Source organism: Podarcis liolepis, assembly GCF_965112155.1.
Source record: "Podarcis liolepis genome assembly, chromosome: 11".
NCBI classification, from domain to species: Eukaryota; Metazoa; Chordata; class Lepidosauria; order Squamata; family Lacertidae; genus Podarcis; species Podarcis liolepis.
Genome location: NC_139565.1, coordinates 50,389,977 through 50,405,884, shown reverse-complemented (window position 1 = coordinate 50,405,884; position 15,908 = coordinate 50,389,977). Strand labels below are relative to the sequence as shown.

General features: G+C 44.2%; 1 protein-coding gene across 11 annotated transcripts in view; it reads left to right on the top strand.

The window, feature by feature from the left end:
• The window catches only part of ZNF532 (zinc finger protein 532), a 54,521-nt gene that overhangs the window by 5,359 nt on the left and 33,254 nt on the right, over window positions 1–15,908 (top strand). Inside the window, exons 1-2 of one of the 11 annotated variants that reach the window (XM_083465721.1) lie at window positions 319–411; window positions 753–817. The exons of 6 other annotated variants lie outside the window; for them this stretch is intronic. The gene's annotated coding sequence lies outside the window, so the exon portion shown is untranslated. Of the gene's footprint in view, window positions 1–303; window positions 412–582; window positions 818–5,663; window positions 5,685–10,431; window positions 10,584–15,908 lie in introns of those variants that run through there. 4 more of the 11 variants (XM_083465722.1, XM_083465720.1, XM_083465725.1 and 1 more) reach the window with 4 other exon arrangements.

The following is a 15,908-nucleotide window of genomic DNA, read 5'->3' as shown; positions in this document are numbered from 1 at the left end:
TTGGGGGTTCTGTGGCTAGAAAACTCTGACTTCCTAAAACAGGAAATCGTCAGGAACGCTGGAATTTTTACGTGCATTATGATGTTTCTGAAAATCCAGCCTGCCTTAGGTGGCAGCTGGTATTATAAATCTGCAGTCATGGGAAAAAAAGAAAAGGGGGGGGGAGGATGTGCGGAGAGAAGGAACCCAAATAAAGATGGAGGATAAACAGTAGGATGAAAAAAATTGTCCTGATCTAGTTTGAAATTTAGGTTGTCCATTGTATTCAAGCGGAATAAAGTAGACCTTGGGAGTATTTTGATTGGGTAAGTTCCATGGAGGCTGGTGACAGGCAAGGTTGGCTGCATTTAGAGGGTGACACAAGCATTAAGGAACCTCTTTATTTCCTGATTGTGCAGCAGATGACATAAGGTATTTAAGGAATAAATTGCAGTGTATTGAAAGTTGCATGTGGTCTCTTAAGCCTGCAGACATTTGATATGGAGGCTTTTTAAAAAAAAAAAAAAAAACCCACCAGGTATACTGTTTTGTGCGTCTCAGATCTGACAGGGCATTAAATAGCTTGCATGGCTGGGGGTGGGGAGAGGGACAACTGTGCTGTGATTCCATTTTTGTGCGTTGAATTTAATGTCAATATACAGTGGTTCGGTGGTTGGGCTGTAGATAATGCTGTTTTAGGCAGCACCAGCCCATGTAACATAATGGGGAGAATATGGATGGCTAGTCTGCATTTGGGTCTTTCTCCTCCCTAGGGTCAGCTGAGATCCCTGGGGTTACATGAGATCACCTTTCTGCTTTGTAAGGTTTTTATAAAACTGTAAGTACTAACACTTCATTTTGTGGCAGTGTTCTTGCTGGGTTTGGGGTTTGGAAGAGGCATTGCACTATGCATGGATATGTGTGTCTGTGTCGTGTGTGCGCTCTCTCTATTTTTTTCTTACTGCAAAGCATTCCTTCTTTATTTTCAGTTACATTTTGTGCTGGAACTGTTTTCTATAGCTCAAGAAACCCGAACAGATAATTGTTTATGATTCTTTGGATGTTTCTCTATAATGTATTCAAACATTCTGTTCTCTGAGAGATTTTTGAGGATTGGGGTTTGTGTGTGTGTGTGTGTTGTGCCACCCACCCTCCCACCCTCTGCACATGTAGGCCATCCTTTTAAGCTGAAAATGCAGATTATTATTTTTTGAGAGCTGGTCTTCTTAGGAGGAGCTGGAATCTGCTTCGTAGCTGATTCTGAATCAGTTCATGGCTTTTAGGTCTTCTCGGAAATAAAGCAATTTGCTTTGTCTTCACTGGAAGTGTTACCCTAGGTACACATAGGATATTGATTTGTCTGTGCAAGTGTGAAAACGTTGACACAAACATTTCCAGGGCCTACTTCTTCCTAGTTCACTGGGATTACGTGTGGGTGTCTTGAACAATGAATTGCCAGTGCTATCCGTTCACCACTGCTGCAGCAGAGGAAATACCCCCCTCCCCCCAACCCCCCCCCAACCCCAGTGTAAATAGAATACTATTCCTGGATCCAAATAATCCCATGGGTGTGACCAACTACTTTGACACATGTGTGAGAGTTTTCCCAATTTCCATTCCAGTAGGAACCCTACTCTGCCTAGGAGATGGTTCCTGATGTTCTCCTGACTTTCAGGAAGGCGCCTGAGTTTTAGAAGCCCTTAACATGGTCCAGGATATTAATAAATGGCAGAAGTAAATTATCCTTGGAGCGCTCCATCAATCTGATATTCACGCCAGGGATGGGGGACCTGTGTCCCTCCGGAGGTTGCTTGGACTGCAACATCCGTCATCTCTGATCCAGCATAGTAGGCCTGATGTTGTAGTTCAACACCACTGGAAGAGTTGCAGATGTTGCTGGACTCCAACTCCCAGCAGCCTCGCCCACTATTGCTAGTGATGAGGAATGATGGGAGTTTATAATCCAACAGCATAGAATTGTGGAGTTGGAAGAGACCCTGAGAGTTGTCTAATCCAACTCCCTGCAGAGCAGGAATCTCAGCTAAAGCATCCATGACAGACGGCTGTTCAACCTCTGCTTAAAAACCTTCAATGAATGAAAGTCTTACCACCTTTTGAGGGAGCCCATTCTACTATCGAACAGCTCTTACCATCCATCAGAAAGTTCTTCCTGATGTTTAACATCAGGAGGGTCATGGGTTCCCTATCCTTGTTGTTCGCCAGGGGTAGTCAAAGTGGTGCCCTCCAGATGATACTTGACTACAACTCTCACCATCCCTTTCCATGGGCCATCCTGGCTGTGGCTGATGGGAGTTGTCGTCCAACAGCATGTGTAGGCCACTGTGTTAATTACCCGGTGTGATGTTGTGTTGCATTTGTACCTTGTTTTTTTATGTACATTGTACATCACCTTGGTATCCTTGTCTGAAGGGCAGTTGGGAAATATTTCTAAATAAATTCTTATTTCATTTAAACTGGTAACATGCATTGGCAATTTCTGCTAGAGGGTTGATGCACATGTTTTGATTCTTTTGAAGGTATCTGCACACAGCATGTACATCAGAATTGACAACCTGAATGTGTGAAGCAGTTTGCACCAGGTTATTGGTTCAAGGAAATATCCCAAATAGGGCTGGTGAAGCTGAGAAGTGATCAAAAGCAGTGCAGCACTTCGGCGTTGAACCCTCTTCGGTTTGAACGTATTATGGCTTTTCCTCCTCCATCTTTTTTTCAGTTTTATTTTGCATTTCCTTAGATAACCCGCTTTGCTGATGTGCAGAGTGACTTCTTGTCCGTTTGTTTCTCTTGATGCTTCTATAATCACAACTGAAGCTAAAGAGAGGCAAAATTTTCTGAAGTTTAAGAATCCTAGACCCAAGTAGCATGAACCTCAGCGGAAGCCCTGCATAAAGTCTTCTTCTTGTTCAGGAGCCTTCCCCCACCCAAATTGGCTTGGGCAGTGGTAAGAGAACCCCCAGAACAGTACGTAGCGGGGGGGGGGGGAGCAAATCTTTTCATTTGCAGGCATAGAATGTTTGTAACAGCACAACGTTCAATTCCAACAAGGTTCTAGAATACTCCTGACACTCTCGTTGCCTGAAAGCAGGGAACCTTTGATGTTGGCATCCAGGAAACTGAAAGATTTCTTTAGCTCTTTATATGCAAGCATCTAAAAACCACCACTGAAACCCCAGAAATGGGTGCCTAGGAGTTGGGAGCATGCATTGCAGTGTCACAGCCTCACAAGCCTTGGAGGTCAAGCCCCACTGTGTATTTCCCCCTACATATTATGTTATGTTGTTCCTCTATAGTAGAAGGTTCCAGATGCTAAGAACATTGAAAGAGACCTGCTGGGTTTGGCCAAAGGCCCATCTAAATCAGTGCTCTGAGAGCCAGCGTGGTGTAGTTGTTAAGAGCAGTGGACTCGTAATCTGGTGAACCGGGTTCGCTTCCCCGGTCCTCCACATGCAGCTGCTGGGTGACCTTGGGCTAGTCACACTTCTCTGAAGTCTCTCAGCCCCACTCACCTCACAGAGTGTTTGTTGTGGGGCGGAAGGGAAAGGAGATTGTTAATCGCTTTGAGACTCCTTAAGGGGAGTGAAAGGCGGGATATCAAGTCCAAACTATTCTTCTTCTTCTTCTTCTTCTTCTTCTTCTTCTTCTTCTTCTTCTTCTTCTTCTTCTTCTCCTCCTCCTCCTCCTCCTCCTCCTCCTCCTCCTCCTCCTCCTCCTCCTCACCTGGATGCCCATGAGCAGAGATTTAGTCCAACAAGGCTCTCTCCACCCGAGGTCCCAAGCACATGGTATTCAGAGTCCTACTGCCTCCAACATGGAGGTGGAACATAGTAATCATGGCCACTGGCCACTGATAGCTTTATCTGCCACAAATTTGTCCAGTCTTTTAAAGCCATCAGAGTTGGTGGCCACCACTGCTTCTTAGGGCAGCATTTCCATACTTCCACACAATTATTATTATTAATATTAATATTAGCCAATCTGGCTAGGTTTCCCCAGCCACTCTGGGCGGCTTCCAACAGAGATTAAAAATACATTAAAACACCAGTCATTTAAAACTTCCCTAAATAGGGCTGCTTTCAGATATCTTCTAAATGTCGAATAGTTGTTTATTTCTTTGACATCTGCTGGGAGGGCATTCCACAGGGCGGGTGCCACTACTGAGAAGGCCCTCTGCCTGGTTCCCTGTAACCTCCACTTCTCGCAGGGAGGGAACCGCCAGAAGGCCCTCGGCGCTGGACCTCAGCGTCCGGGCAGAATGATGGGGGTGGAGACGCTCCTTCAGGTATACTGGACCGAGGCCGTTTAGGGCTTTAAAGGTCAGCAGCAACACTTTGAATTGTGCTTGGAAACGTACTGGGAGCCAATGTAGGTCTTTCAAGACCGGTGTTATGTGGTCTCGGCAGCCGCTCCCAGTCACCAGTCTGGCTGCCGCATTCTGGATTAGTTGTACTGTGCGCAGAAGGACTTCATTTTTTCTGTCCCAAATCTTCCAGTGTTCAACTTCATTGGTTGACCACAGGTTCTAGCATTGCAGCAAAGGAAGAAAAGTGTCTCTATCCAGATTCCACTTACCATGTGTAAATCTCGTACACCTCTAATGTGTTCCCCTTGCCTTTTTTTCTAAGCTAAAAGGCCCCAAATCTTCTAACCCTTCCTCACAAGGGATTTGTCCTTTTCTGAACTTTTTCTAAAAAGTTAAAGGTAAAGGACCCCTGACAGTTAAGTCCAGTTGCAGACGACTCCGGGGTTGTGGTGCTCATCTCGCTTTACAGGCCGAGGGAGCCGGCGTTTGTCCACAGACAGTTTTTCCAGGTCATGTGGCCAGCATGACTAAGCCGCTTCTGGCGCAACGGAACACCAAAACCAGAGCAGCACACAGAAACACCATTTACCTTCCCGCTGGAGCGGTACCTATTTATCTACTTGCACTTTTTGGCATGCTTTCAAACTGCTAGGTTGGCAGGAGCTGGGACAGAGCAACAGGAGCTCACCCTGTTGTGGGGATTTGAACCAGCAGCCTTCTGATCAGCAAGTCCAAGAGGCTCAGTGGTTTAGACCACAGCGCCACCCGCTTCCCAGCTCTGCAATATTGTTTGCTCAGACCTGTACACAGCATTCCAAGTGCAGGCTCGCCATATCATCATCATCATCATCATCCATACCATCATTCATCTAGAGATCACAGAATGGTTTGCAATATAAAAACACAAAAATACATACTTTTTAACGACAAACAAAAACAATACCCCCCCGCAAGAGTATTATTATTTATTAATTTTTTATATTGACAACTGCATTCTCCATCTCTGTTCTCACAATTCTTCACATGGATCATAAAATCCCAGAGTTGGAAGGGACCCTGAGGATCATGTAGTCCAACCCGCTGCAATTCAGGAATATGCAGCTGTCCCATACGGGGATCAAACCTGTGACTTTGGTGTTATTAGCAACACGCTTCACCTTTTCGCAGTTATGGCACACTGGACCTTTCTGTTTATTCCACGGCTACTAAGCATACTCAGGTGTCTTTGGTGAGGACTTTATCATAAGCTTTGATATATATCTTTTCTTTTTGGCTGGGCTACAACTCCCATCATCCCATCCCTTTCATTGGCCATCCTGGATGGGGCTCAAGGCGTCTTTTGTCATCCGGAGGGCCAGAGTTTCCTCAGCCCTGCTACTTAATCGTAAGAAGATCCTTTAAAAAAAAATTTTTTTTTACTTTATTTACAACATAGTCCACAACAACTCATACATACAAACAAACAAACCCACCACCATTGACAATTTAATTATCAAAATTAAACTCCTATCCACGTACACAAAGAAAGCATACCATAAAAATAAAAAGACTTGCTTTATCCTGTAAATGGCCTCCTTATTCACTTTTTGTATACTGTTTCTTTTGTATGTGATTATTACAATTTTTCCTAATTGGATCAGACCAAAGGTCCATCTCATTCAGCATTGTGTTTCCAGCATGGTCTGCCAGTTCCCATCATCCCTGACCACTGGTCCTGCTAGCTAGGGAAGATGGGAGTTGTAGTCCAAAAACAGCTGGCGACCCAAGTTTGGGAAACCCTGCACTAGTGTATCTAATGTTCTTAAGTATTCTGCATCTGAACATGGAAGTTCCATTGAGCCACCGTTGCTCAAATGTTGATAGACCTCCTTCAGTTCCCACCCCCTGTTTTAAAGTCATTTATTTGAAGTTGAGAGAGACCCATAGCACCCCAGTGCAACCTGCAGGACAGTAATAAGGTAGTCCCTCTCTCCCCCCAAGATTACAAAGACACCAGAGGAAAGGAAATCAGAGGAAACAAGCTAACCCAGGCACTATATATTGTCTACAAACTTACTTTAACAGGAATCGAAACAGGAAGAGGAGCCCAAAGTTGCTACTGTCTCAGCAGAGCTGATGGAGAGGCCCTTGTTTTCCTCTTTCCCTCTAGTTACCATACAGCCTGACGGAATCTAAGCTACTGACCATCATTGCATCCCTGAGAAAGTTTTCTTCTAGCTCTCTTCAGCACAAACCTCAGTTCTCTGTCCTCCATTCCGTCTCTCCCAAGACATAGCCCTCCCTGCTTGGTAGCTTGGCTTGAGATGCTCAAAGTGCCCCTGCAGTCGTCTCCTCTTACTGGCTTTGACAGATGATGGGGAAAAGGAATGAATGTAAAGTCTCTTTATTGCAGTGCTTCTCAAACTTGTTTCCTCTGGGCTGCACTTTCAGAATAAAAATTTGCTCACACCACACCGAATTTTTATATTGATAAGAAATAACGTTGGAAAAGGAAAACAATCATCAACTTGATTCATAACCCAGCACACAGCTACTTTATAGTATGATCGCGGGACAGCCAGAAAGTATGAAACAACGCAGAATCATGCCCCAAAATAATTATAAATGAGCCTCTTGCACCTGGACTTTAAGGATCCATAAACTCAGTGAGAGGTATGAGCTCGCTTTTGCCGGGCAATCTCATTTATATTAGGTCTAATTTGAGACAAACTGTCATCTCCTCATCAACACAAATGGGCCTTTCTCTTTTCTGATCTTCCATATTTGTCGGGAGTTGAAAATTCCTGTGTTGTGGGGAACTTTCATAGAATAGCCAGTGCTCTGGAAGAGAGTCGCGGATGCTGGTTCTAGTTTTATATCCATGCTGCATTGAAATGTTTAAATGTTTCTTTGATTGCCCTTGAATCTTCCTGCCACACTTGCCATCCTCTCCTGCCACACCCTTTGAGGACCATTGCTCTGTTGGAACACATCCGTAGCATACATTTAAATTACATGGCTTTCCCCCAAGGAATTCTGGGAACTATAGTTAGCTAAGGGTGCTGTAAACCATAACTCTGGGAGGGGTAAGCTACAGTTCCCATGATTCTTTGGGGAGAAGCAGCATGCTTTAAATGGATGGTGTGCATGTGACCATGCATTTGCGCATTTGGAGCATGCATAAAGCTACCTCCCCCTCCCCCGGCTTAATTATTTTCCTGTTCATTTCGCTCAGTATCTGAATTATTTGAGAGACTCATGCAACTTATTGACCAGAACTTGGCTGCCCCTGTATGCATTTATTTAGGGGGGAGGGAAACTGTAGACCCCTTAATCAGAAAACTTTCTTGAGTGTTGCACATAATAAAATTATCAATGAAACACACATATTTTCAGCCAGATGTAGATAACTTAATTATATGTCTGAGTAGGCTTGATGATAATGCATCACTGGTTAAGATTTAAGCTGCAGTCAGTTTTATATAATGACGGTGTTGCTGTGACTGAGGATGTGACTCACAGACTCCGAGACTGCAAGGCATGTTGAAGACATGCATCAGGCATAGGCAATGTTGCCTTGGGTCCTGTCAAGGAAGAAGGCGGGGTATAAATAACTATATAATAGTGTTAAACCCTTGTAACTCCTCCCTTTTCCTGAATTCCTGCAGCGTCTTTAAAAAGGCCCACGTCTTTCAGAAGTTAGTGGACTACAACACCCATCCCATCATCCCTGACCGTTGGCTGTGCTGGCTTTTAGTTGATGGGTTGTGGAGACCAATAATTTGTGGAGGGAATTGACTACTAGGCCACCTATACTTTAGGATCTGGAGATGCTTACTAAGCCAAGGTCCATTGAGGGCCTAGTGATAGGCATCATCATTCGGTCCATGTTCTGATGCAAGAGTTTCCCAGGGGTCCCTGGAGCATCTTGACTTTTGGATCTACCGTAGTTCCAGAGCTAAGTGTCTTGCTTCATGCCCAACACATGCAGAGAGCAGCTGTTACATGCAAGTAAGAAATAGATATTTGTTCAGGCAAATAATGGTCCAGGTTTGGCACAGACACAGAGTTTGGGAGTCATGATTCAGGAATCACACAAGATATTCAGAACTGGACGGAAGCAACGAAGATGTCTCAACAGCTTCCATGACTTGCTCGCCAAGCTTTTAAAGACCAGGCATGGCGTGCTCACTCAAGAGACTCGCTCAGTTTGCAAGAATGTCAGGGTTGCAAAGTGTGTGCTTCAGAAGTGAGTCCTGATTGCAGAAATGGCACCTGGTTCTAGTCAGCAATGCTACACCCTTTTGTTTGGGCTTCTAATCAGTTGATGATGCTTCCTGAGTTGCCTTCTCTCTGGGTTGCCTACAGGCTTAGCCTCCACTGAGACGTTCTTCTCTGTTGGGGAGAGGAGTGGGCATCCCTGCTCCCCTTTCCAAAGTGGCTGAAGTTGAGGCACAATGAGCAGAGCCCCTCTTCCCATCAAATGTCCCACCCTCTGTTTCTTCCCACTACTGCCCTTGTGTCGGGGTCTGCAAACCCAGGAATGATAGTCGTATCCAAGAGGCACTACTGCAAGGTAGCCTCTGCCCCGATCCACTGTCCCTCTTTACACTGTCTCATTGGGAATAAAGACAACTTCATCCTTTGAAGCAGAGTCTGCAAGGCCAGCAGGAGATTAGGACAAGGGTTAACCACGTTGCATCCTGGAATTTCAGGGGAGGCAGGAAATGATGTAGACACAGGCCAAGTGAAATGTCTGGTTGCAATCTGTCGAGGGTGATCATAAGCAGTTGTGTATATAAAGCTCTGCCTCACAGCTGGCTTTCGTAACTCTGTTCCTGAGGGAGAAGGTGGAGCTGGTCCAAGAAGGTTTGCAACAGACTTTGCTCCTATTCTTTCTCTGTGCACAAGTTTGCGATTTGATCATCCTCAAGGGCGAAAGGCATAGTCAAGGGGCGTTGAGAAGAAGCCAAAAAGAATTGGGTTAAAGAGGCAGCCCTCTTTTCCAAGCTGTGTTTTGTCACGAAGCTATTGGACTTGAATCCATCAAACTACACAGTGCAGTGCAAACACCGCAGTTTCCCAAATGAATTAGCCAGGCTGTCAGCATTGGGCGATTGGCAACGAACACAAGAAAATCCGGATTCCTAGGTAGATGGTCTCTCTATAGGATTGGACGGTGGTGTCCCCAGAATCTGCCAAGTGTGATTTGTCAAGAAGCCAGAATCTTAAATGCCTGCGGAGTTGAAGCATTGTGCAGAGGCTACAGTTGCATCATACACAAACCAGAAAAGGAGACGCAAGGTTGAGGGCTAAGCAGCATGTGGCATTTATTTTATGGACGCGGTAAACATGCATTTTCTCTCTCTTGAATGTACCGTATTTTTCACCCTATAGGATGCACTTTTTCCCCTCCAAAAATGAAGGGGAAATGTGGGTGCGTCCTATGGGGCGAATGCAGGCTTTCACTGAAGCCTGGAGAGTGAGAGGGGTTGGTGCGCACCGACCCCTCTCGCTCTCCAGGCTTCAGGAGAGCCCCAGCGCCAGCCCCACAAGGTCGGGGGACAGAGGGAGGCGGAACGCCGCCATCCCGCTGTCACCCGAAGTGGTTTGGAGGCTGACGGCGGGGAGAAGAGCGCTTCTCCCCGCTGCCTGCCCCACAAGCGCCTGGGGGGGAAATAATTTTTTTTTCTTTATTTCCCCCCAAAAAAACTTGATGCGTCCTATGGGCCGGTGCGTCCTATGGGGCGAAAAATACGGTAAATGGCAGCATAGGCTGAGGAATGCTTGGCCCTGTGCTGGGACTGTTTGTCACCTTACTCTGTAGTGCTGTTGAAAATCCCTACTCAAACCCCTCCATCTGAATGCTCCCATCGCTTCCTGGATCATTTTAACAGAGATGGTATATATGCATTGTAAATGGTTCTTCTTTTAAAAAAGAAAAAGGGAACTCTCGGACCACCCCATAAGTAATGCATTTTTGCTGTTGGCACTGATAGATTCACCTTTGTTCTGATGTTCATGGGTCAGGGGAGGCAGCTGATGCAGGCATGTTGACTCCAGAAATGAGAGCGAATGGCTTCCTTCTCCCATTCCTTGCATGCCAGAAGATTCCCACTTGGCCTTGACCTGCCCTCCGCATGTCTTTGACTGCAACTCCCAGCTGTGCTGGCAGCCAACGGATGGGTGTTGTAATCCGAAGCGTCTGTAGGCGTAAAGTTGGGAGAAGGCTGGCTTTGACCCGACTCCGATCTAGGTGCAATTTAAGATCCTTGCTCTTCCTCCTCCTCGTTTAACACCACAGGTAGGTGTGTTCTGTAGTCACAACCCATTAGCAAACCTATTACTGGCTGCAGAGACGGGCAAATAGAGACTGAAGAGAAAAGGAGGGAAATGCTAGTTAAATGCTCGCTTTTATCGTTTTCATAAAATATGCATTTGTGTGAAATCAGCTCTGGCTGGCTTGTGGTTTTGGAGGAGAGCAATGGTACTTCTGTAAGGTGGTGAAGAGGAATGAGTGTTCGATAAAATCCATTTCCCCCTTCCTTGCCCCCTGCCGCCTCCCCCAAAACTATATGGGCTGATTTACACAGCTCCCATGACTTGTCAGGAAGTGAGCTGAATAAATCCTGGCTGAGTTAGTGAGCTTTATTGTTTTCAGTGATTCACCAAGGAATCAGATTCAAGATGGCCAGGAGGGGTGGAATCACAAAGGATGTGTTTTCCTGATACATGCAGCTTTCCCCTGAACTTGGAACTTCCTGACCTGGAATTCTGTTAATTCCTCTTTTAACTATTCTAAATGCTGTTTAACCGGCTTCTTTCATTGTGATTTTTTTCTCCCCATTGCAATTTTATTTATTAAATTTATGTCTTGCCCTTCTTCCTAAAGGAACCCAGTGACAAAACACTAACAACAAACATCTTAAAGATAATTCCAGTACAGATGCAGTCCTGGGAAAGATCTCGGCTTAAAAGTCTTGATGAAGTTTTAATCATGGACGCTTTGAACTTTTTGGTGGAATTGTTTTATTGTGTATTTTAATTATAGATTATACACCTGCTTGTGGGGTAGAAGAGCTTCAAAAAAAAAAAAATCACATCTGGCAACCAGTGCGCCCCTTTGGTTTCAGATAGTACATGGGTAGAGGAGTCTAAGAAGCCTGGGACACAAATTTTTCATGGCCCTCTAGTGGCTATGCTGGCTCTTTTACCAGAAGTAATGTATCTGGAAATGTTTACTCAATTCTGACCAAACTAAGCCTCCTAATGTATATCATGTTCTAGGAGGGTAAGTTTAGTCAGAATCGAGTGAAATATATTGACATTATTTTCAGTTCCTCCTACCCCACTATGACAGCTTCCTAGGTTCCTATATACACTCATACAGCCACTTCGGGTTGCGTTTTTTCGGGTTGCGGACCACTGCAACCCAGAAATACCGGAACGGGTTACTTCCGGGTTTCAGCAGTCACACATGCGCAGAAGCATTAAATCTCGCTATGTTCAGAAGCGCCGAATCGCAACGTGCGAAGATGTGGGTTGCGAACACTGTGGGTTGTGAACATGCATCCCGCACAGATCATGTTCGCAACCTGAGCATCCACTGTACTGTATTGTGTGTTCTTTTTGGATGCTACAGTTGTCAGTGGGCCCAGAAGGCAGAATTCCCTGAACCCTGTGTTCCTGAGTTTTTAAATCTCTTTCCTTGGAGAAATCTAGGACTGCCCACAACTAGGGACAATTGAAATGTTGCTTACTTCCAGCCAAAGGGTGTGATTTTTAAAAAGCTCCATACCGTGTACAGCGTTCCAACTCCATGTGCTTTTTGGCATTTGCCTAGTCCCATGCTTTAATTATTTAGCTAACTCTTCGGGGCTTTCATCCTTGAATTATCTTGGAATCTGTAGAGCAACACTTTTAATAGAATTTGAATTTGGGATTGTTGTTTTAAAATAATAATAATAAAAAACCCCTCCAGGAATGGCTAGCTTGTGGCTGCTTAAAAGGATATTATTTCATAGAGGAATTTTTTTTAAAAAAAGAAAAATATATATTTTGTGCATCTTATACTGAGTTCGTGCTTCAGCAAATGTAATTATGATAATCTAGCTTTTGCAATAATCTCTGAAGAAGATAAGATGCATATCCATTTGCAGCAACTCAACTGAGCGAAGTCTTTTCAGTATTTCAAGATTAGTGACTGGTCTCAGCAGTTTGCCTAATTTAAAGGCAATAAATAAGAACCCATGAACTTTTGGAAGAAAGTGCCTTGGTTTGGGGAGGTTTGTATTGGAGAGATTTAGAAATTGGATATAGGGATAATAAGTGGATAAAAAGTGACTTGTTTGCTGTTAACAGGGCTTTTGAGTCATTGGTATGTGAATGCTAGTGATCCCAGCATTTTATTTTGCCATGTGAATTATGACTTCAGGCAATCTGAATGCCTTTGGTATTCAGCATACTTATGATAGATATAAAGAGATTTCATAGCTGGGTTTTTTGTTTTGTTTTGCTTTATACTAGCCTCCTTGTGATGCTTCAACTGTATCAAAAGTGACTTTAGTGCACTCTCAGTCGGTTTTCAGTTCGGTATTGGATCACTGCATTAGGTCGATACAGAGGTGCTGTGAAATTAACATTGTAGGCCAAAACTGGAATTAGAATTACATTCTGTGCCTCCGCATTTCTAGAGTTGTTGAATTGCCTCCAGCGATGACTTCCTGTTGGGTTTTGGTTTCTGTCCTTTTTTCATCTCTCTTATTAAATCCTCTTGATTTCTCGTGTATATTTTGGGGCTATTGTGGGCATATTAGCACAGTAGTACAAATATGATGTACCTGGGCATCCGTAAGAGAGTTCTTAACACTCTTTGCACCCTGGCACTCCCTGGGGTCAATAGGAAGATCGATTCAACTGGGATCTGTATCACTAGGATTAAATTCAGCCTTGAATAGCCAAATGGATGGTTAGCTGCCAGCACCTGCTGAATATGGAAAAGTAGGACTCTGCTGTCTCTTGTGTGAAGGTCCAAGGCACAGACGTGGGATGACAGATACTATAGGTCAGGTATGGGGAGATAGTTTTCTCTCCCACCCCTCATGGGCCAAGCTTGAAAGGTGAGCAGAGTTGCCTATCTGTCAGTCACAGTGACATACCCTAGAGCAGGCATATCCAACTCCCAAGAGACTGTGATCTACTCCCAATATAAAAAAAACTGGCAGTGATCTACCCATTGTCATTGGAGGGAGGAGGAGCGTGCATGGAGTGGGTGGATTGCTCAGAGTTGTTGACCTTTTTTGGGGAGGATTGCACAGCACAGTTTTTTTAGCTCCACCCCCAATAACTTTTTGTACACAATAAGGACCCCGTGATCTACCAGGATCAGCTGGGGATCTCCCGGTAGATCACAATCTACTGGTTGGACATCCCTGCCCTAGAGGTCCAAGATTTGGAGAGCAAATGGCAGTTAACATGCCCACTCTGTAATTCTTGCTTTTCATTGACTGCTTTCAGTCATGCTGCTATCCATGAACAGGAAACTAGCCTGTTCACAAGCTCGGTGTTGGTGCATGCAGCTCATAGCTGTCAACTTTTCCCTTTTCTTGCGAGGAATCCTATTCGGAATAAGGGAATTTCCCTTTTAAAAAAGGGAAACGTTGACGGCTATGATGCAGCTTGAGCAGTCCTTGCTTTGCTCCTCCCTTCCTAGAAGGGAAGCCAAGAACAGACCTTCGTTTCCAATTATGGTTTGCCTTGAGAAGAGCAAACTACAAACACTGGTTTGCACATAGCACTGTGGTTTGTTTCCCCTTTATAAGAAAGAAGCAAAGGGCAAGGTGCTTAACCATCTTGCATAACCATCGTTTATGGCCAGCATTACGTGTGAATGAAGCCACTGGCGACTTGGGCTGCTGGTTCTGAAACACAGTTTTGGAGGTACATGGAAGACTTTCCTTGGAATTTCCACCCTGTAGGCTATCATGTTTTTATTTCCTACTATATTTTTATTATATCCTACTATATTTTTGTGGCTATCCATCACGAAGGAGCAGCAAGGGGAAGATTTGGTAATTCTGTGAAACCATTTCCACCCTTTTTTCTTGTAGGCAAAAAGCATGACCCTCTCTGAAAGAATTCCTGGCTGTTCTTGAAGACGTATGTCTATTCAGTCATGTTTCCTTCTGTGTTCAGAACTGAAAATCTAATGCATTTTTTTTATATTAAGTGTTGCCCGTCATTCTTTGTTTTTTCCCCCTGATCAAGAGTTTTCCTATTGAATTTTTCTCTTGCACGAGTTGCCATTTATCTGTAGACCTGCAGATGTGTCCCCTCTGTTAAAATTCACTCCCCCCACTAGCCCTGGGGAGGGTCTCTGCTTTGAGACTATCCACCGGCAAAGTGAGTGGGGAGGGGGAGAGAAGCAGTTTCCCCAGTAAATAGCAAATCCCCCCCCCAATCTACAACATTCTAACTTTATATTACCTGGATATTAAACTGGTTCCCACATATTACCAGATTCAGAATTGTTTATTTGTGTCTCATCACCAGACCATCACAAAGCTAGAACTAAACAAAAGGGTGCTTCGTATCTGTAATGAAATTAACAAAATGTAGAATGAATAATAATTTCACAAACCTAAGTAAGATTGTATAAAACTGTCAACACACCTAAAATATTGAATCTTCATAGCAAAGAGGCAGCATTAAATTAGTGTGTATGGTGCTGGGCAGATAAAGCTTTTTTTAGCATAAAGAAGACAGGCTCTTCATGTTCCACTAGAACTTTAATGATGCCATATATGTTATAAACTCGGTGGAAAATGTGAATGGAATGTTTTGATGGAACTCCATAACATTTTCTTGACGCTCTGTGCCTGTTCTCTTCCATGCTATAATAATAATAATGATAATTTATTATTTATACCCCACCCATCTGGCTGGGCTTCCCCAGCCACGCTGGGCGGCTTCCAAAAGAATATTAAAATACTATAATACATCAAACATTAAAAGCTTCATCCAGTACTGCTATGATAACTGAGATACTGATCTTTTGTGGATGAAATGCCCTGGAGTTTTAGTAAATAACTAGCACTGACATACTTTGCTCACCTCTTATCCCTGTTATTGAATTTATATACCACCCTATACCCGGAGGTCTCAGGGCAGTTCACATAAAAATATCACAGTATATAAAATAAAAATAAAAGCAATAACCCAATAATACCGCCCCCCAAAAGAGCCACATTTTAAAAGGGTATGGGATGTTGATCAGGTCAACCAAAGGCCTGATTAAAAAGGAACGTTTTTGCCTGGCGCCTAAAGGTGTGTAATGAAGGCGCCAGGCGGACTTCCCTGAGGAGAGCATTCCACAGACGGAGCCACTGCAGAGAAGGCCCTGTTCTTGTGTTGCCACCCATCGGACCTCTCAAGGAGGCGGCACATGAAGGAGGGCCTCAGAAGATGATCTCAGGGTCTGGGTAGGTCCATATGGAAAGAGGCAGTCCTTGAGAAGAAAGGTTTCCCTTGCAATTTGCTTAAAAAGCAAAAGTGTTTCCTTACTTGCAAGTCCTCAAAGTAATTAGAAATCCTTCAGAAAGTTTGTGTAAGTTTCTTGAGTGGGCTTCAT